The 21,676-nt window shown below is 42.2% G+C and overlaps 1 protein-coding gene across 7 annotated transcripts in view; it reads right to left on the bottom strand.

Moving 5' to 3' along the window:
• The window catches only part of LOC149205908 (uncharacterized), a 304,264-nt gene that overhangs the window by 240,671 nt on the left and 41,917 nt on the right, over positions 1-21,676 (bottom strand). The window lies entirely within an intron of this gene.

The following is a 21,676-nucleotide window of genomic DNA, read 5'->3' as shown; positions in this document are numbered from 1 at the left end:
TATGGAATGCAGTCACATTCATATTTATGGAACGCAGTCAAGGTAGCAAGGTAAGAAGGTACACGCTGTAATGTAAGGAATACGCTGTCCAGTTCAATGTATGGAATACAGTCACATAGACAGTCATATCCCTGAGCAAACCCTATACGGAAATAATGGAACTGTGTGAAGTATTACGTGGAACTATAGCCTAGCTGCTTTGCTAGGCTGCAAGCCATAACAAGCAGCTAAGGCTGATATGTGTATGAACTCCATAGTGAAGCAACAGAAGGATAACATGGGCAACCTTTTGAGCAGCGTTATGATGGATAAGGTCATGGACATGGACAGCCGCATGATGTAGTATGCAATGGTGCAACTAGAGAACCAGATGCAGCATGATGATAGGTATCAGTTGAAGCAAAATGTCTTCAACTGATCTCATCGTTATAGGAGATGATCTATGCTTAGATCTAGATAAAGTCAAAGTGTTGACTAATGTTGTAAATGTACTCTCTCTCTCTCTCTCTCTCTGCTGAACTTTGAAGATAAAAGAAGATTTGATCAAAAGGTTTCCCCACACATTGTGGGGTTTGTCCCTGGCTTGCGCCACATCCTATGTCCTCTTGTCTTGGCTTGTCTTCAGTGATTTATATTTATGTTCTATCTGCAGTTTACTTTATGCTGATGTGATTGCTAATATGGAAAAGAAATTAATAAATTGCTCTAGCATAGAACATACCAAAAATTAACACAATGACAGATGAGCTACCACCCACGGATGATGAGGGGCATTTGGTGTTGCAGCCAGAGGCTATTATTGATACCAGGGAGAGGCAGCTACGGAGCAGGACGGTCAAGGAATTCTTGGTGAGGTGGAAGAATTTACCGGATGAGGATGCCACTTGGGAGAGTGAGAACATTTTGCAGCATCCATCACTTCAGTTGCTTAAGGACAAGCAACATTTTGTCAGGGGAGACTGTAATATTCCTAATTAGCCATGGCTAATTGGAATATTCAATTTTGCTCAATTTTTCCTTCTATAGTTATTTATAAATAAAAAGGTGACAAAAGGGGGACATAACTCACTTTATGAATAAAGTCACTCCCTAGTAGCACAACGTTGTAACTTAAAAGGGTAGCCAAGGGGGCCCAAGGACCACGTAGAGATGGGGCCCACGTAGACATTTGAAGGGATTGCGCAGATGGAGAAGGAACACGTGGCAAGAGAGAGGCTATGTTGGAGGAGGTGGGCCTTAGGGTTTTGAGAGAGGCCAACGCTATAAAGGAGAGAGGAGCCTCCTCATTTTGATCATTTGATTATGTTGCATTTGAGCTAGTCACTTTGACTTAGACCACGCTAGCTATTTAGCCTGTCTGCAGCATTGTTTAGTGCATCAAGTGTCTCCGTTCGGAGATCTCACCCTTAGCCCCGGGGGACTTTGAGTGCCTGCTCGGGCAAGGTAGTTTCAGCAGTATTTTGCAGGAGGAGCGGTTTCTCGAGTTGAGGAGGAGCCTAGCACTTTGATGACTGTGCAGTCTTTAGAGGGGAGGACACAGTTACTTTTGGTAGGAGTTCAGGATTGGGGTTTTGTTGAGGATTAGAGCTTGGAGATCGAACTAGGGATCAGCCCTTGCATATTGGAGGGTTTGGGCAGAGTTCCAAGTAGAGTATTGGAGGATTCTCTTCAGGAGCAGCGCAGAGCCTTGAGGGATTGCACAGATCCCCAAGGGGGTGATTTTCGGGGGTCAGCTATTTTAGAAAAACTTTCTGGGATTTTCTGGGTTTATTGAGCAGAGGCTGATTCCAAAGTTTCAGCATTTTCTGAGGAGGGGAACAACCCCAAATCCTTATTTGATTCCAGTAGTAGCAGCACCACAACAGTTCTCTAGCAATTTGAACGCAGTTCAGAGAGAGGCCATTTCCTTACCATTCTGAGTGTATTTCTTCCCTTGCCTTGTGCAAGTCGAGGTGACACCTGTTTGATCACCTCTTGTACTCTTTCCACTACTCAGTATAATAAAATGGCTTAGCATTTCTCTCTGCATTTCTCGAGTATTTGCTTATATTCCATGTATACATTATTGTATGTTGCACTACTGTTATTTTTGTTTTATCTCTTTGAGCACCCCGGCTACTATATTGCTTGTGTTTGAGGGATACCCCTGATAGGGGATATTACACACAACGGGACAGCAATGACATTGTGCAGTAGTGGCACAGTGGGACAGCAAGCATGGATAGCTGTGGCAAGCACACGAGACATGTTGTATGACAACATGGTTCTACACTGGCACATGTGACAACAGTGCAGCATAGGGTGCAGAATGGTATAGCACAGTGAGGTGTAGCATGATGACGAGATGCAGCACTATGATAGGTGAAGGAGTCACCTTGGAGAATCAGTTGAAGCAGCATGTCTTCAACTGATCTCATGTATCATCTTCTTAGAGATGATCTATGCTCTTATCTAGATAAGTCAAAGTGTTGACTTCTGTTGTAAATGTACAATCTCTCTCTCTCTGTTGAACTATTGAAGAACATATAAGAAGAATTGATTAAGGGTTCCCCACATTGGGGTTTGTCCCTGGCTAGTGCCACATCTTGTGTCCTCTTGTCTTGGCTTGTCTTCTGCGATTTACGTTTATGTTCTATCTGCAGTTTACTTTAATGCTGATGTGATTGCTAATCTAGAAAAGATATTGAACTAACTGTGCAAATTGAAATAAATTTCTCTAAGCATAGAACATACCTAAAATTAACATGGTATCGGAGCTAAGGTGAGGACAAAGCCCAAGCAAGAGTGAAAGAGAGTTAAAATTGGCAACCAGGGAAAAACTTCATGTGGGTCATCTTATTCATGGCTGATAATATTTTTATTAGATTCCGCTCGTCAAGAGGTGTAGGATTGATATAAAGATCATCTGATTCCGATAAGTATTCATGGAGATATGAATTTATTTTGATTATGGAATTATTATCAAGCCGACCTACAACTCATGTAGGCTCAGAAGCCCAACAGTGACATCTATTCAAACACCAACGTTGTGTATAAATATAAGAGAACTTTTCCTCATTTGCACTCACTCTTCTTATGACATCTCTCTCTCTCTACTGCACAGAAATGAGTCTCTTCTCTACAGCGTAGAAATGGGTCTCTCTCTCACACATGTGAAGCCGGAAGCTTTTGAACCAGAAGCTGCAACTGCAGATCCAAAGATTGACCTGAGTGGCCTAGAAGATCTCCTCTTTGGAACTGCATTGTAGGTCCATCTGGATCTCCTCTGAAAGCCCCAACTTTTGGTGGTGGAATGAAGTCAATTCGACGAGCGGTTTGCAAGATATCGACTGCCCTAGTTTGAAGTCGGAAACTGCTGAAACTGAAGCTGCAACTGCAGAAGTAAAGATTTACCTGCGTGGCCTAGAAGATCTCCTCATCTAAACTGCACTGTAGGTTCATCTGAACCTCCTCTGGAAGCTGCAACTTTTGGTGGTGGAATAAAGTCAATCCGACGAACGGTTTGCAAGATATCGACTGCCCTAGTTTGAAGCCGGAAACTGCTGAAACTGAAGCTGCCACTGCAGAAGTAAAGATTGACCTACGTGGCCTAGAAGATCTCCTCATCTGAACTGTGGTGTAGGTTCATCTGAACCTCCTCTGGAAGCCGCAACTTTTGGTGGTGGAATGAAGTCAATCCGACGGTCGGTTTGTGAGATATCGTCTGCCCTAGTTTGATAATGAAGCCGCTAATGCTGATGCTGCTGATCTAGGGTTTGTTACTGCTGATATGAATCAGATTTATTGTACTATTTCTCTCTACTAAATTATTGAAGATAAAATAAGATTTGATCAAAGGGTTTCCCCACACATTGTGGGGTTTGTCCCTGGCTAGCCGCCACATCTTGTGTCTCTTGTCTTGGCTTGTTTTCTGTCGATCTTTTAATGTTCTATCTGCACTTTACTTTATGTACATGTGATTGCTAATCTGTGGAATATAATAAGAAAAAGAAGTAAATTGTTATATGCATAGAACATACCATAACTTAACATGGTATCGGACCTGAGGTGAAGACAAAGCCCAAGCAAGAGCAAGAGCAATCACCGAAGAGAAGATTAGCAAGGCTATCCTAAAAGAACTATGGGTCCTCAACACTCTTTCTTGTCGAAGACAAGCTCCGTGAGAAAGCTGACTATCACGGATGGAAGATGTCTATCGATCTAACCCTAGAAGACCAAGGAGTGGTAGACCATGTAAGAGGCAATATTGTTGAGCCTCCATCAAATGCATCCGCTGCTGCTTGGAACAAATGGAAAACCGGAGAAATCAAAACAAAAGATCATCTAGGACTCTATCGACAAGCACATGGTGGCCTACATCTCCGACCTGAACACCTCAAAGGAAATCTACGATAGAATGGTGAGTTTATTTAAAGTTAATGATGCAAATCAAGTTTTCTTTCTTAGAAATAAGCTGAAGGAAATTCATAAGGGTAAAGATGAGAGTATGCAAGCATACTTCTTAAGAATCACCAAGATCAAGAACGATCTCCTATCTATTGGGGAGACTATTACTGATAGGGAAATGGCACTCACGACTCTTGGAGGATTACCATCTAAACGGTACATGTTCAGGACTACTCTTTTGAATAATAATGTAATTCTTGGTTTCAAGGAATTAATGGCTAGATGCATTCAAGAAGAAACACGGGTAGAAGAGCAAGAAATGCCTATGCCTAAAGGTCCTCCTGCTGCCTTTTCTTCTCATGCTAAGAAAATAAATAATTCCGAGACTAAATCAAAAGGAAATGCTGGACCTAAGGGTGGAAGAAAAGGACGATGTTACATCTGCGATAAAGCAGGTCACTATGCAAGGGAGTGCCCTGATAGAAAGGACTCACACTGGGACGATGATCAAATCTCTTTGATGGCAAATCAAAGGAATGACAAATTCAATAGCAAAGGTAAGAGGAGAGCTGGGGATCAAGGAAGAGGACAACCATTCAAGAAGGCTAGAAAGTCCAGGATGTATTAAATGCACCTGACCTCAAAAAGAACCTAGTGTCCATCTCGACAATGGAAGACAAAGGCTACAAGGTAATCTTCAGCAATGCAAAGGTATGTATATGGAAAAATAATGTTAAAGATGCCTTTACTCTTGGGTTTAGTGTTGATTCATTATATCAGGTCGATGGAAGTCCACTAGGTGTCATGTCTTGTGACACAACTCTTCAGTCCGAACTTTGGCATTGGAGGTTTGCCCACCTTCATTACAAAGCTCTACCCGATGTAAGACAGATGGTAACAGGGATGCCCGAATTCCAAGTAGAGAAAGGTGTATATCCGAGATGTGTTGAAGGAAAGCTCAAAAGGGGACCATTCCCCTCAAGCCAAAGCAAGACCTCTAGTATATTACAGTTGGTTCACTCAGGCATATCTGAGGTTGGCATTAAGAGGGAGACTACTACACCACATACTCCTGAGCAGAATGGTGTGGCGGGAAGGAAGAACCACACGATTGTGGAAGCTGTCCGAGCCATGTTACATGATCAAAGACTTCCGAAGTTTCTATGGGCTGAAACTACAAACACTGCCGTATATGTACAAAATCGATGCCCTCATCAAGCATTGGGTTCCAAGACTCCTGAAGAAAAGTTCACTGGTAAGAAACTTGATGTTTCTCATTTTAGAATTTTTGGAAGCCCTCAATATTTTCATGCGCCGAAAGAGAAAAGAAATAAATTGGGTGCATCTGGAAAGAAGGGAATTTTTGTGGGCTATGGTGAAAATACTAAAGGCTATAGAATCTATGTAGCCGGTCAAAGGGAAGCCATAATTAGTCATGATGTCACCTTTGACGAAGATATGGCTCTCAGCAAGGTGAACAATCTTCCGACTTTGAGGAGCTCTCAAGAAGCCGACACCAGGGAACCAAAAGAAAAGCATGATGAATCAATGCCTAATGTAGAAGAACCCATGGATCCGATTGATCCTCCTCCACATGAGCCTTCCTCTTCTAGGAAGAGGCCTTCATGGCTTAAGGGGCTACTTGATGATGCTGAAGGACATGTTGCACCCCGAGGAACCTTTCGTGAAAGTAAGAAACCTAAAAGGTATCAGGGATACCTGACCATCATGAGCACGATCATACAAAATAAGCCTTCATCATTCTCAGACGCCGTCAAGCATCAAGTATGGAAGGATGCTATGACCGAAGAATATGAATCTATCATGAAGAATGATGTTTGGGAAGTAGTTCCCAAACCCCAAGACAAGACAGTTGTTACTCCCAAATGGCTTTACAAGATAAAGCATGTAGCAGATGGAAGTACGGCAAAGTATAAGGCTTGTTTTGTTGCTCGTGGTTTCTCCCAAAAGGAAGGTATAGACTATGATGTGATATTTGCACCTGTTGCCAGATATACGACCATCCGCTCGATCATAGCCCTTGCTGCTTCACAAGGATGGAACCTACATCAGATGGATGTCAAGACTACGTTCTTACACGACTCGATCAAAGAATAGGTCTACGTGGAGTAACCCGAAAGATTTGAAATTTATGATCGAAAATCTCATGTATGCAAGTTGAAGAAGGCTCTCTATGGGTTGAAGCAAGCACCCCGAGCATGGTATGAGAGGATTGACAGCTACTTGATGAAGCTGGGATTCACTAGGAGTGAAGCCAATCCTAACCTTTACTTTAAGGTTGAAGATGACAAGCCTCTCATACTGGTGCTGTATGTGGATGACCTCTTTCTAACAGGTGCAGACCCTCGCATTCACAAATGTAAGAGGGAGTTGGCTTCTGAATTTGAAATGAAGGACCAAGGACTTGAAATATGGCAGAAGCCGAGGGAAATTTTCCTATCTCAAGGAAAATATGTGGTAAAGATATTGGAAAGATTTGGTATGATGGACTGCAAGCCTGTGACTACCTCGAGGATCTTAACTTTTAGAATTTATATGGTAGTAATGTCAGACCAGATTTGGGAAATGCCTCTGAGTTTCAGAAACTCATTCGCATTAATGTTCTTGGTGAACCTCCGTCCGAACATATGTTTTGCAGTTAGCACTATGAGCTCATATTTGGTTGAGCCTCACTGCATTGATGCCAAGAATCTGCTAAGATATCTACATGGCACAATTACTAATGGATTGAGATACACTACCGGAAATATGAAACTGCATGATTATTCGAATGCTGATTAGGCAGGTAGTGTGGAGGATCACTAGAGCACTTTTTAGTGTTGTTTCTCTTTGGATTCTGCTTCGATATAATGGATGAGTAGGAAGCAGAAGTCAGTTGCCATAAGCACCACCGAGACCGGATACATATCTATGAGTATGATCTCGTATGAAGCTGCCTAGTTGGGAAGCTCTTTATTGAGCTGTTTGAACACATACCATTGTGATTCTCTGTAACAACCAAAGGTGGGATTCGATTATTGAGGAATCCCGTATTTGTCGATTGCTCCAGCAGATAGACATCATCTGGGATATGGTAAGTCGATGAGCAAGGAGGCTCCATCACATTAAGATGATGTACAGGTCGATACACCTTGTCAAAGCCCCAGGAAAGATCTAATCTGTGATTTTCCCAAACGACTTGGAGTCGTCAAGAAACCCTTGTACAAGGGTCCTGCATGTTGTATACATTGAGCTCTGAGAGCTCAGAGGGCTTGCAGTTCTTACTGGAGCAACATACGACCACAGGGTGACTCACCCTCCCCTGGTGGTGCGCACTGGAACAAGATGACTCGCTCTCTTGTGGGACAAGATGATTCGCTCTCCTGTGGAATAGGATGATTCGCTCTCCTGTGTAGCAGGATTAATGTGTTCTCCTGTGAGGCCTGGATTGATGTGTTCTCCATGGCGATTGTAGCAGGATTGATGTGTTCTCCTGTGAGGCCTAGATTGATGTGTTCTCCATGGCGGCCTGGATTGATGTGTTCTCCATGGCGATTGTAGCAGGATTGATGTATTCTCCTATGAGGACAGGATTGATTAGTTCTCCTGTCGAGGCATCCTACCCATGCAGTCTAGGACTCATGGGAAGTACCTCTCATCTGATCAATGAGTAGGGAAATGAAGTTAGGGACCATAGTAGTACCGATGGACGCATCGTTGTATCTACAGTACTCCCTATGCTAGGATGACCTCCATTGATCTGGGATCAATGATACTGGTCTAGGACCAGTGGTAGGAGTTGTACCATATTATGACGTTGACTTCGGGTCGGTTGAGACTGGTCTGGGACCAGTGGTACATACTCTAGGACTGACTTTGTATCAGTTCAGTACTGGTCTGGGACCAGTGAGAGTGGTAAATACTATGACGCTGACTTCGGGTCAGTTGAGACTGGTCTGGGAGCAGTGGTACACTCTCTGAGACTGTGATATTGGTCTGGGACCAATGGTAGGAGTGGTACTTACTATGACGCTGACTTTGGGTCGGCTGAGACTGGTCTGGGACTTGTGGTACACAATCTGAGACTGACTTTGAGTCAGTGGAGGATGATACTGGTCTAGGACCAGTGGAGTTGTACTCAATATGACGTTGACTTCGAGTTGGTTGAGAGTCGAGACTAGTCTGGGACCAGTGGTACATCATCTGAGACTGACTTTGAGTCAGTATGATACATCCTCGATCATTTTTTCTTCTTCATAATTTGGACAAAAGCAGAGCAGAACAGAATAATGCAAGAGCAAAGCATAACAGAGCAAAACAGTACCGATCAGTACAGGGCAGAACAAGACAAAGCAGAACAGGCAGAATAGAGCAGAGCAGGGCAAGGGTCAGGCTGTACAGGGCAGTGCATTTAATGGATGAATAGTAACGACCGATAGACAGATTGCAGATGAAGTTCTCCCTGGTTGAGAGGGAGTGTTAAAATTGGCAACAAGGGAAAAACTTCATGTGGGTCATCTTATTCATGGTTGATATTATTTTTATTAGATTCCTCTCGTCAAGAGGTGTAGGATTGATATAAAGATCATCCGATTTCGATAAGTATTCATGGAGATATGAATTTATTTTGATTATGGAATTATTATCAAGCCGACCTACAACTCATGTAGGCTCAGAAGCCCAACAGTCGCATCTATTCAAACACCAACGTTGTGTATAAATATAAGAGTACTTTTCCTCATTTGCACTCACTCTTCTTATCACATCTCTCTCTCTCTACTGCACAGAAATGAGTCTCTTCTCTATAGCGTAGAAATGGGTCTCTCTCTCACACGTGAAGCCGGAAGCTGTTGAACCTGAAGCTGCAACTGCAGATCCAAAGATTGACCTGAGTGGCCTAGAAGATCTCCTCTTTGGAACTGCATTGTAGGTCCATCTGGATCTCCTCTGAAAGCCACAACTTGGTGGTGGAATGAAGTCAATCCGACGAGCGATTTGCAAGATATCGACTGCCCTAGTTTGAAGTCGGAAACTGTTGAAACTGAAGCTGCAACTACAAAAGTAAAGATTGACCTGCGTGGCCTAGAAGATCTCCTCATCTAAACTGCATTGTAGGTTCATCTGAACCTCCTCTGGAAGCCGCAACTTTTGGTGGTGGAATGAAGTCAATCCGGTGAACGGTTTGCAAGATATCGACTACCCTAGTTTGAAGCGGAAACTACTGAAACTGAAGCTGCAACTGCAGAAGTAAAGATTGACCTACGTGGCCTAGAAGATCTCCTCATCTGGACTGTGTTGTAGGTTCATCTGAACCTCCACTGGAAGCCGCAACTTTTGGTGGTGGAATGTAGTCAATCCGACGGTCGGTTTGTGAGATATCGTCTGCCCTAGTTTGATAATGAAGCCGCTAATGCTGATGCTGCTGATCTAGGGTTTGTTACTGCTGATATGAATCAGATTTATTGTACCATTTCTCTCTACTAAATTATTGAAGATAAATGAAGATTTGATCAAAGGGTTTCCCCACACATTGTGGGGTTTGTCCCTGGCTAGCCGCCACATCTTGTGTCTCTTGTCTTGGCTTGTTTTCTGTCGATCGTTTAATGTTCTATCTACACTTTACTTTATGTACATGTGATTGCTAATCTGTGGAATATAATAAGAAAAAGAAGTAAACTATTATATGCATAGAACATACCATAACTTAACAAAGAGCAATCACCGAGGACAGTTGGGAAAGGACAAAAGGATCAATGGATTCCTCATCACTCTTCAAATTCATCGATGGTGAAATTTAAGCAATGAATATTATCAGAATGGCACAGCGGAAGCTTCTGATGGCGTACCTAAAGATCATTTCATTGGGAAGACCGGATCTCAGGACAGAAGGAAAGGCAGATGCCTTGTTTGTAATAAGTTCGGCCATTATGTGAAGAAGTATACGAATGGCAGGGACACATCTCTTGATGAAGATAACAATCATTCTAGGGACATCTTCAATGATCAGAGGAATGACAAGTAATGCAGGTCATCAAGGAAACGGTCGACTCTTCAAAGAATGCAAGGAACCCCAGGTATGAAGAATCAAAGGTTGTTTCTGATAAGATAAAGAAGCGTTATCTTGTATTGGCCCTCTCCTTCAGATTCTTTGGGAATCTGCCTTATTGATTGTAGTGCTTCAAGGCACTTCATCAGATAGAAGGGTGCTCTCTCAAATTGAGCAGAGATGGAAACAATTGTGGGATGATACTTGGAGTCGATGCCACCTATCCCGGAAAGAGTGTAGGGAATGTCACCCCTCAATTGAATAAGGGTAACTCGATTCATTTACAAGAATCTCTTTTGTGTACCTAATCGCTAGCAGAACCTGATGTCCATTTCGGCAATGGAAGTCAAAGGTTTCAGGGTGGCATTCATCGATGGAAAGGTATGTGTTTAAAAATAAATTTTTCTAAGATGCTTTTGAGTTCAGGGTTGACAATTTGTATCAAGTTGCAAGATGGTCCATTGGGGACCATGTCAGTTGACACATCTTATCTATAGCACCGGAGGTCTACTTATGGGGCCCTACCCGTGTGAGTCAGATGGTGACTCAGATCCCTGAATTCAAGAAGAGCATGAAAGTACATGTTTGAGATGTACCAAAGGAAAATTTTATAAGGGGACAATTCCCCTCATGTAGCAGGTCCATAGGTTTGGAACAACCCGAGGGATTTGAGATTCATGATCGGGAATCTCATGTGTGCAGGTGGACGAAAGCCCTCTATGGCTTGAAGCAAAAACACCCCAGGCTTAGTATGAGAGGGTTGATAATTGTCTGATGAAACTGAGATTCACTAGGACTGAAGCCGATCCAAACCTTTGCTCAAAGGTTGTGGATGATAAACCTCTCATCACCTTCTAAGGACAACCTATTTCTGACAGGTGCAGACCCTCTCATTTGCAGAAGTAAGAGGGAGTTGGATTCCGAATGTGGAATGGTAAACTGCAAGCCCGTGACTACCTCAAGGATCTTAACTTTCAGAAGTTATATAGTAGTGATGACAGACCAGATTTGGGAAATGCCTTTGAATTTCATAAACTCATTTGTGTTGATGTTCTTGGTGAACTTCTGTGCGGACATATGATTTGCAGTTAGTATGATGAGCTCATATATGGTTGAGCCACACGGGATTGGTGCCAAGAATCTTCTGAGATATCTTCAAGGCACAATCTCTCATGGATTGAGATACACTGCTGGAAATATGAAGCTGCATGATTATTCAAATGTTGACTACTCACGCAGTGTGGAGGATGGCAAGAGCACTTCTGAGTGTTGGTTCTCTTTGGATTCTGCTTTGATACCCTGGATGAGCAGGAAGCAGAAGTCGGTTGCTATAAGCACCGCTAAGACCGAATACATAGCTACGAGTATGACCTCGTGTGAAGCTGCCTGGTTATGGAAGCTCTTCAGTGAGCTATTTGTACACATGATGGATACCACCATGATCTTCTGTGTCACCAAAGGGGGATTCGATTGTTGAGGAATCTCGTATTCTATAATTGCTCTAGCATATAGACATCAGATACTACCTTATCTGGGATATGGTAGACGTCAATGAGCAAGGAGGCTCCATTGCATTGAGACTAATGTACAGGTCACAGACATTCTGTCTAAGCCCCGAGGAAATATCAAATGTGTGACCTTCCCGAACAACTTAGAGTTGTTGAGACTTCTTATGAGGTTCATGCATGTTGCATGCATTGAGCTCTGGGAGCTCTAGGGGGCTTGGGGTACTTAGTGGAGAAACCAGCAATCATAGGGAGACTCACCCTCCCTTAATGATGTTCTTTGTACAAGGTGAATGGCTCAACCTTCCCCTGTGATACCTCAGGCAACTTAGGGACATGATGAATGGTTCCCCTATTGAGGCATCCTACCCATGCAATCTGGAACTCATGGGAAGTACCTCTCATCTGGCCAATGAGCAGGGAAATGATGTTAGGGACCATAGTAGTACTATCGATGGGCGCATCGTTGTATCTACCGTACTCCCTATGCTAGGATGACCTCCATTGATCTAGGATCAATGAAACTGATCTGGGATCAGTATGAGTGTTTTGAGACACTCTCTTGTGATATTGATTTGGGATGAATAAAACTGACTTCGGGTCAGTAGAGAATGGTATGAGACATTCTCGATCAATTCTTCTTCTTCATGGTTCAGCGGAGCATAGCAGTGCAAGGCACTGATGGCAGAGATAGTATAGTCAGAAATATGGATCAGCGGATGGAGTTCTCCCTAGTTGAGAGGGAGTGTTAAAATTGGCAACTAGGGCCAAACTCCATGTGGGTCATCTTATTTATGACAGTTGATATTTTTCTTGGATTCCTCTCATCGAGAGGTGTAGGATTGATCTAAAGATCATTCGATTCCGATAAGTATTCATGGAGTTATGAATTTATTTGTGTTATAAGACAATTCATCAAGGTCGGCCAGCAACCAAATAAACCCCACATGTGCTCAACATTTTAGTATAAAAGGAGATGACTTGAGAGTCATTTCTCACACACACTTCTATCTTGATTTCTCTCCACTTGTCTTGGGTTTTAGTGGAAGAGAAATCTAGGAGTGGAAGCCCTAGACATTGGAGGATAAGAAGTTGCCCTAGCTGCAGTCAAGAAGAAATACGTTGCCCTAATCTAGAGGATGCAGTCATGAAGAAAAGCCCTAACGCTATCAAGGAGGAGCCCTAAACCTATACGTTGGTCCCTACTAACGCAGACCTAAAGGCTGCCCTAACGCAGACCTAAAGGAAGCCCTCACTAAGACCTAAAGGCAGCCCTAACGAAGCTATCCTAAGGCAGCTCAAGAAGAAGGAGGACACTGATGTGAAGGGTCAAAGGGACAGCGTGGAGGCTGCCCTAGACAGTGTGAAGGGCTGTGTGGACAGCGGAGCCTTAGCCGCAGCATGAAGGATCAAAGGGACAACGTAGAGGTTGTAGGGACAACGTGGGAACAAGACGGTTAAGTGCACAATAAGAAAGCAAACAGGCCAAGGAGAATAGAAGCAATATGCTACTGTTTGTGGACAGATAGTTGGGTGTGTAAGGGCTGTCGGATGCCCTAACCAGTCACCATATAAGCAGCCGTAAAGGCAGCATTGGAACAGCAGTGTTGTGGACAGCAACAAAGTAAATAGGACAGTTGAGCTACATGGTGCTACTAACTAGTGCAGAAAAGTAAATGGGACAGCAGGCTACATAACGCTGCTAAAATGCATGGGATAGCAACATGATATAGTGCCGCAATGTTCAATGGGATAGTTGAAAGATGTTGGGACAACAGTATGATATAGTGTTGCAATGTTCAATGAGACAGTTGTAAGATGTTGGGACAGCAGCATGATATAGTGCTGCAATGTTCAATGAGACAGTTGTAAGATGTTGGGACAGCAGTATGATGAGACAAAACAATGATGGGACAGAGATGATATTTTGCCGAAATGTTCAATGGGACAGCACAATGATGAGGCAGTGGCACAATGGGGCAGCAATGACATTGTGTAGCAGTGGCACAATGGGACAGCAAGCATGGACAACATGGCGCAACATGACAAGCATGGTGCAGCATGGCAAGCATGGACAGCATGGATAGTTGTGGCAAGCACATGAGACATGTTGTATGACAACATGGTTCTACAATGGCACATGTGACAGTAGTGCAGCGTGGGTGCAGCATGGTGCAGCGCAGTGAGGTGCAGCATGATGACGAGATGCAGCACTATGATAGGTGAGGAAATCAGTTGAAGCAGCATGTCTTCAATTGATCTCATGTATCATCTTCTTAGAGATGATCTATGCTCTTACCTCAATAAGCCAAAGTGTTGACTTCTATTGTAAATGTGCTCTCTCTCTCTCTCTCTCTCTCTCTCTCTCTCTCTACTGAACTATTGAAGAACATATAAGAAGAATTGATCAAAGGTTTCCCCACATTGGATTTTGTCCCTGGATAGCGCCACATCTTGTGTCCTCTTGTCTTGGCTTGTCTTCTATGATTTATGTTTATGTTCTATCTGCAGTTTACTTTAATGTTGATGTGATTGCTAATCTGGAAAAGATATTGAGCTAACTGTGCAAATTGAAATAAATTGCTCTAAGCATAGAACATACCTAAAATTAACATGACGTTATATGGTTCAATCTATTTTTTATGTTTTTTATATCTAATTCATCATTCTACATGCTTTTGTTGACATATATGCATCAAAATATAAAAAATATAAATAGTATATAAAAATTCACTCCCCGATTCGCTCCCGAACCGAGAGCTTCTGAAAATGTCACTCCCACTCCCCGTTTTCGCTCCCACTCCCAAGTAACCTTGGTTGGAATCCACTGTGCCTCTTCTTTAGTCCCTGCATGCAATTAATATATAGGCTCCATATATCATGAACTAATTTGACGCATGCTAAACTTCCCTCTGTTTGCCACTGCGTAGTACTAATGACAGCTAGAAACCACATGTGCCAAATAGCTACCCCTTGAATGCAGCCAATAGATGGGTATTTGATACTCAAATTAACTCAGTGTATGTGGATCCATCTTGCTCCTGCCAACCATCACCACTAAGTGTGCCACCCGCCCTCTCGATAATGTGCCAATACAATGTCTGGAGCTCGAACACATACTAGAAAATTGCCTCAATCATACACGGTATCCTCTGCTCATGTATGGTCCTGACATGCCCTGTGGAAAAAGTGACACATGTCTCCCTGATGACCAGCTCCCTAGGCATAGGATTAGTGATGAACGATATGCCACCCCTACAGATGATCACCTCATCCCCCAACCTATGGTTGTCAACTTGTACACTGACCCAATACCACCGCTGAGAGGTCTCTCCCCTAGTGCGCTAAGTGTCATCCAAATATCTCGGGTAAGCTCCCTGTCCCTTGCTGCTCGTGCCTATAGTGTCAAAGGACAACAGCCAAATCGTCTGTGCCTGTAAGTGATGTAGAAGAAGGACAAGCGTGTGAGTCCCCATGGATATCCTCGAGTATCACACACTTGCGTCCCTGTTGATCCCATGTGAACTACACCCAAAGGTATGCCCTATGTCTTTGTCCATAGGTTTCCCTAGAGGCAACCCTCCAAGACCCCATTGTGCAGCACCATACACCCCTGCATACCATCAAGCATCCGTTTACTCCTCAGGATGCCACTGTACATTGCAGCCTACCCCTGTACACTACTAGATCCCCCCTGCTACTGTTAGCCTATCCTGCATCATCTTGTGTCCTACCAGTGTCAATGTACCTGACACTCCCCACAGGTACTCAATATTATGCAAGCCACTTCTCCTACTCCACAGTGTAAACTGACATGCTACCGCACACCACCACACACCTCCATGCTCCTCTGCAGGCCATTGCTCCTCGTTGCATAGCCTTGCACACCACTGGATGTTATGGCCTAAAATTGGGTTTGTACACATCAGTTCACATCCCTCTACATAACACTGGACCCTACAACATAACTTTGTGCAGTCCTGTGTACTACTGCCTACTGTTGTACCACCCTGTAACACACGGTATCTCGCATGTGCAAAAGTATCTGCCACTCTACTAGTGAGCCCACCATGACATGCGTCATATCTCCTCGTCCATCCTGGTAGACCTGAGTGGCCTAACTCCACTCCTGCTAGAGGGGATATCTCTGCTGTGTTGATCCTCAGCGACTCCTGCGCCCAATACCTCAATGGGAGAACATTGTCTCCATATAACGCTCGGTCCGGCGGCCTACCCATGCCACCTCCTCCAACCAGCTCCTGCCAGAGAATGTTAATCATCCTACAACCCCATGCACAACCAACATGCCAAAACAACCCATGGAATCTGCTCACAAACCGCCTGGCCACTAGTGTCGACTGGAACCCCCTAAGGAATGAATGCGCTGAGTCACTAGGTTGATTACCTCATCAATGCCATAGCCATCCCACATGTCTGATATTGGATAGGAAGCACCACCTAGATCCCAATGCCAACCTGAGCCTCCAGCACCCTCGATGTTTGAGAGCTTCCACTAAGCTTTACTCAAGACTACAACCATCCCCATGAATCTTGTTGTCGCACAGTGTCAAGGCACCGCGACAACGCTCAGAGTAAGGGTTGTCACTCTTATCCTTACTCTGTTTAGACTCTCTTCTAGACACTTTGTGCGACAACAAGTCCAACCCACTCCACCATGTACCAACTCAGAATCTCTCACCATCCAACCCCAAGAGAGGAATTGAATGCACAAACTCCCGCACATAGAACAAGCCCTCCATCTTGCGAGTGTTGCACCCTCTGCAGCTCATGTCGCCTCATCTCACCATCCTGGTCGACACATAAAATCTGTCGAGGTGACTCCGCATCTCTCTCTCTGTTGTGCAAAGGTAGCCTAGCAATGTTGCAAGCCCCATCTATATGAACCCAAATAGAGCCACTATCTAGAAGTATTGCAACTTTGCTAATGGTCTGTGCATTTGTCTGCTCTAAATTGATGGTTGGCCCAAAAGATGACTGCTCGTCCTCCTCCATCATGGGCTCAACATGAGCCTCCAACTATTCCTCCATAGACAACCCGACATGCAAGACATGCTCACTAGTCAATTGTAGGTGGTTGTCGTCCTAAAGCTCTGTCATAGACCTAGATGCCTCTATACCTATCGGCTCCTCATCAACAGTGGAGATGTCTCCCGACACCTCATCAACCTGTGGTGCATTGTTGTCACCTGAAAACTTAGTCACAACACTAGGTACCTCATCAACTGTCAGCATCTCATCAACGGGTGTATGCTCAACTGTCTCCTTGCCAACCATGGCCCCTTCAACTGCCTTTTCATTTTTTGTCTTGATCCTCCTCATCATCCCTGCATAATTCCACTAAATTCCCACTAATTTGTGCACATCTCTTAGTTCACAGAACTCCCAAAAAAAGAGGGATGCCTGAATGCCATGTCCCAATGATTGGTATGCCCTCCAATTTGTTGTCAATAACTCCACATCAATTGCAATCATGTCTTGCCATCTTGATGCATTATCCATAATTTTGGGCATAGTGGATTTGTTGTATAATTGAGAATGGTCCTGATTCCCAATTGTGGTGTGAATCAGTTGCTACCCCACATCAATCATCATTTGTTGCATCCTAATCACCTCATTCAAGGTTACTTCCATGTTGTTTGATTTTAATCTTTCTGTGGACCCCATGATTTCTTAGCTTTTTATTCTAGCCTTGTCATCACTTGGCTTAAGGCCTACAACTTGACCAAGATCATGGCTCTGATACCACTGTAATATTCCTAAATGGAAATAACAGTAAATACCAAAAACATGAACTAGGAACAACAATTAAAATTAAAATCCAAGCACCCAAATCAAAACACCATAGAAAATAAGCAGATTAACCAATGTTCCACGAGGACGCGCCCCCTAGGGTGGGGGATGCACTTCCTTGCTCCCCCACGCTCCCAAGACGGGGATACTCTTGGGGAAACGTTTCCCCACATCCCCATTTTTGGGGAAACTCTAGGGGGGACTTTTCTCTGGTGACAAAAAGCATCCCCCTCGTCCCCCCAAATTTTATTGCTAATAAAAATTAAAAACATAAAAAATTAAAGTGCCCCCCGAAATTTTTTTGCTAATAACAATTAAAAACATAAAAAATTACAAATTTTAATATAATTTAAAAAAAATATGAAAATAAAAACTGAAGGATAAATTCAAACTTTAAAACATAATCATTCACATTTCTCACTCATTTCTCATTAACCCTACAATTTTACCTTGTCGCCCGACATTTTCCTTCTACTGTTGTTCGACATTTTACCTTACCGCCTAAGATTTTCCTGTTGTCATCGCTTGACATTTTCCATCTATAATTTGCTATGATTTGGAGTTGCGATTTTCATTTTGTGACTTGGAGCTGTGATTTTCATTTTTTGACTTGGAGCCAATTGATTGGAGTTGTGATTAATTATTTAGTACCTTTTGAGAAATTTACTAGTATTTCACTTCTTTCTATGTTTATTTTTAGTTTAGTATTCTATTGCTATTTTAGACTTCAGCATAATGTCATTGTCATATGATGAATTTACTTTTGATATGCATTGTGTAATTTCAATTGTCAAATGATTAATTTAATTTAGATATACCTCGCATAATATTAATGCCCGTTGCCGAATGATAAATTTAGATGGAACATTGCATAATGTCAAATGATGGATTCAATTTAGCAATTTACTTTTAGATTTACAATTTTATATTAATGATTGCAGAAATGTCAAACAATAAGTATGACTCATAATAGTCTAATACGAAATGATGATCATATTTAGATGTGCATTTCATAATTATTAAGATTTATTATTTACCAACTTAGTTATTGACATATTGTTGGGATTTTATTTTTTTATTTTTATATATTTAAATTTTTAATAATTTTATATTTTTTATGACTTTGATGTCCCCCTGTTTCCTTGAAATTTCCCTAAATTTTGGGGTTGCTTATATACGTCCCCATTGTGCGTATCCCCGCTCTCGTGTTTCCCCGCCTCGGAAACTCGATGAAACATTGAGATTAACAAAGCCATTTTATTAATCTCGAGAATCATGTGTACAATGAGTAAGGAAAATGGACCCTGGGCTTGCTACTGCAAGCTATGCAAAACCCAGGTGAGACAACTTTGATCTGGAGGAAATACTGGCCCAAACTGGAACTGCGCACTACCCAGGAAATTACTATTGTTGTTGCTAGAATGGGATTGAAGATTCTGCTCTGAAGAATACCTGGATCACCCTAAAATTGCAGCCACGAGCTCCACTCCTCATACCCAAAAATACCCAGAAAGGGTTTGGCCCAACTCCAAGCCAAAATTGAACCCACAAAGTGATGCAAATTTGTTAGTTAATAAGAATATGCTCTGCTATAAGAATGAGGATTTCGTGCCCGAATATCACCCGGAAAATTTTGTAAAATTAGTCGGAGACTCCTCTCAATAAACCCACAAAAACCCAAAAGGATTTGAGCTGAATCCACCGACCTCAACTGACCCCCAAGAAATGTGAATTGCCCAATCTAGCTAGAAAATGCCCCACAGTTTTGATACTACTGAATTATGCCCAAATCTACAACGGGAAATTTCTCCCAACTCTGGCTAGATTCTCTACTGAGAAATACCTCCAATCTCTAACCCTTATCTCCCCCGATTCCACTTCTCTAAACTCATGTGCAACGTTTGGTCAATAGCTTTTGTGCCCTTGCCAAAGATAGAAAAATTGACTCAGGTAATAGCCTCCAATCTAGCTCGGAAAATCGTTGTCTAAACTCTAGTCTAACAATAAGAAAATTCCTTGCAAAATTTCGGAACCTCTAACCCATGCTTGCTCCTACAATGTGCTCCACAAAATACCTTTGTGCCCAAGAAAAATGCACAACTGAATAAAGTCCTGCAATGACATCCAATGCAAGCTACAAATTGAGCTCCCCAAATTTCTTCACTAGGGAGATACTCAAAGTTCTCCGAAATGAGGGTGGAATTATGCTTGGAACTCCTAGTGCTAAACAGAACTCTGACCCTTGTGCTAAACATCTCCAGGAGAAGATGAAATATGAAGCATAATAGCCAAAAGATAATCCACAAAATGAGTCCATCCTCCTTTTACAATTTCTCCTCGTGCCTCTAGACTCCTTTTTTTAATATTATTTTATTAGTGGGGGCCATTTTCCACTAAGTTACTTTTGTCGTCATTTAATAAAATAATAATTTCCCGTTATTTTCCAATAAAATAATACTAGCCACCTTTCTCCAATGATATTTGCCCATTTTTAATTAATATTACTAAAATTGGGCAAAGTTCCTTAGTGACTCCCATGCTCACAAAATTGGGGATATTACAAAGGGACACATCCCACAGGGATGGGAACAGATGTCTTTATTCATTTATAGTCTTTATTTAACAACTATTTATTCATTTACTTACTCGTCAAGTGCATAATCGCCACACAGGCGAAATTTAGTAATTTACTAGTTTCTTTCAAGACAATATCACAGATTGTATTCAAGCCATTTGTTCCAAGATCGGGAGCAATGCTAGAAGAAGCTGGGAATAACAAATAAGAAGTAATGCTCATTGCTAATGCATTGGGTGATCCAGTAAACACAAGCTGTTTAGACATCATATCTGTATGAAGTTCTCGGATTTTCAAAGGTGATTACCAATTGGTGACCATCAACGCAAATTCATATTAAGGTAAACCTTTCTCATTCAGATGTCTGCACAGAAGCTAAATTTTATCACATATATTGTATACAGTAAGCTTGAGGCATGGATCAAGAATCAAGAGCAACCTAGAAGAAATTCAGACCGGATGAAACAAGAAAATAAGCGTCTTCCATAAGTATTTTTGGAATGAGGTTTTCTGTCAAACATGTGGCTACTCCCAGATAAAAAACTACACTTAAACAGAATAAAAGGAGAAACTATAACCAAAATCCTATGGATTATACAAAATATCATTTATGTTAGAGCTTAGAATTCTCAACACCAACAAAACTTCATGATATATTTCACATGCAGTTCCTAGAAGAAGCTCAAAACTTGAAAAAGCAATAAGTAGATCAGAAACTTATTTACAAAGAGTTTGAAGGTGGGGTGGCTTTCTGTACATCTACAACCATATAAACAAACCACATTTAGATTATGTTGAGAATATATAACCAAGATCTTATGGATCACAAAAAATCATTAAACGAGTTAAAGCAAGTCATAATAATGTAATTTAAGGTCACATCCTGGCTAGCACCAAACTGACTTTCTCCACTGTGCAGAGATTTGACTGCTTAACCTCCAAGAAGGAAACAGATGCTCTTATCTGTTAGGCCCATTAGAATTCCATGCCAACAAAAATTCATGTATTTCACAGATGTGCTTCAAATCAAAGTTCAGTTAATAAATAACAATATAAACAGAATAAATATTGGTGCTAGAACCAGATGCAATCTTGGAGTGGTCAACAAACCACGTCTAATCAAGTAATTGCTTGTCCACGATGACACAAAGAATGTAGAATCCATACTGGAGAAATTACCCTCACTAATGCAGTTATTAATGTTTTAAGGACAAGGCGTGAAGCACTGTTATCCCTTAAATAGATCTCTTAAATAGAGCCATTTCTCAAATAATTGAATTAATAGTTAGTTCGTTAGATGCCAAAGAATGTATGTCTTCTTCAAGAAAAATATAGAATGTTTAAATTTGCCAC

This window comes from Pinus tabuliformis, chromosome 1_2 (assembly GCF_031772625.1).
Source record: "Pinus tabuliformis cultivar Carrire ecotype Pingquan chromosome 1_2, CPIR1, whole genome shotgun sequence".
Lineage (NCBI taxonomy): Eukaryota > Viridiplantae > Streptophyta > Pinopsida > Pinales > Pinaceae > Pinus > Pinus tabuliformis.
Note: the sequence above shows the minus strand (reverse complement) of the source record. Positions and strands in the feature narration are given on the sequence as shown.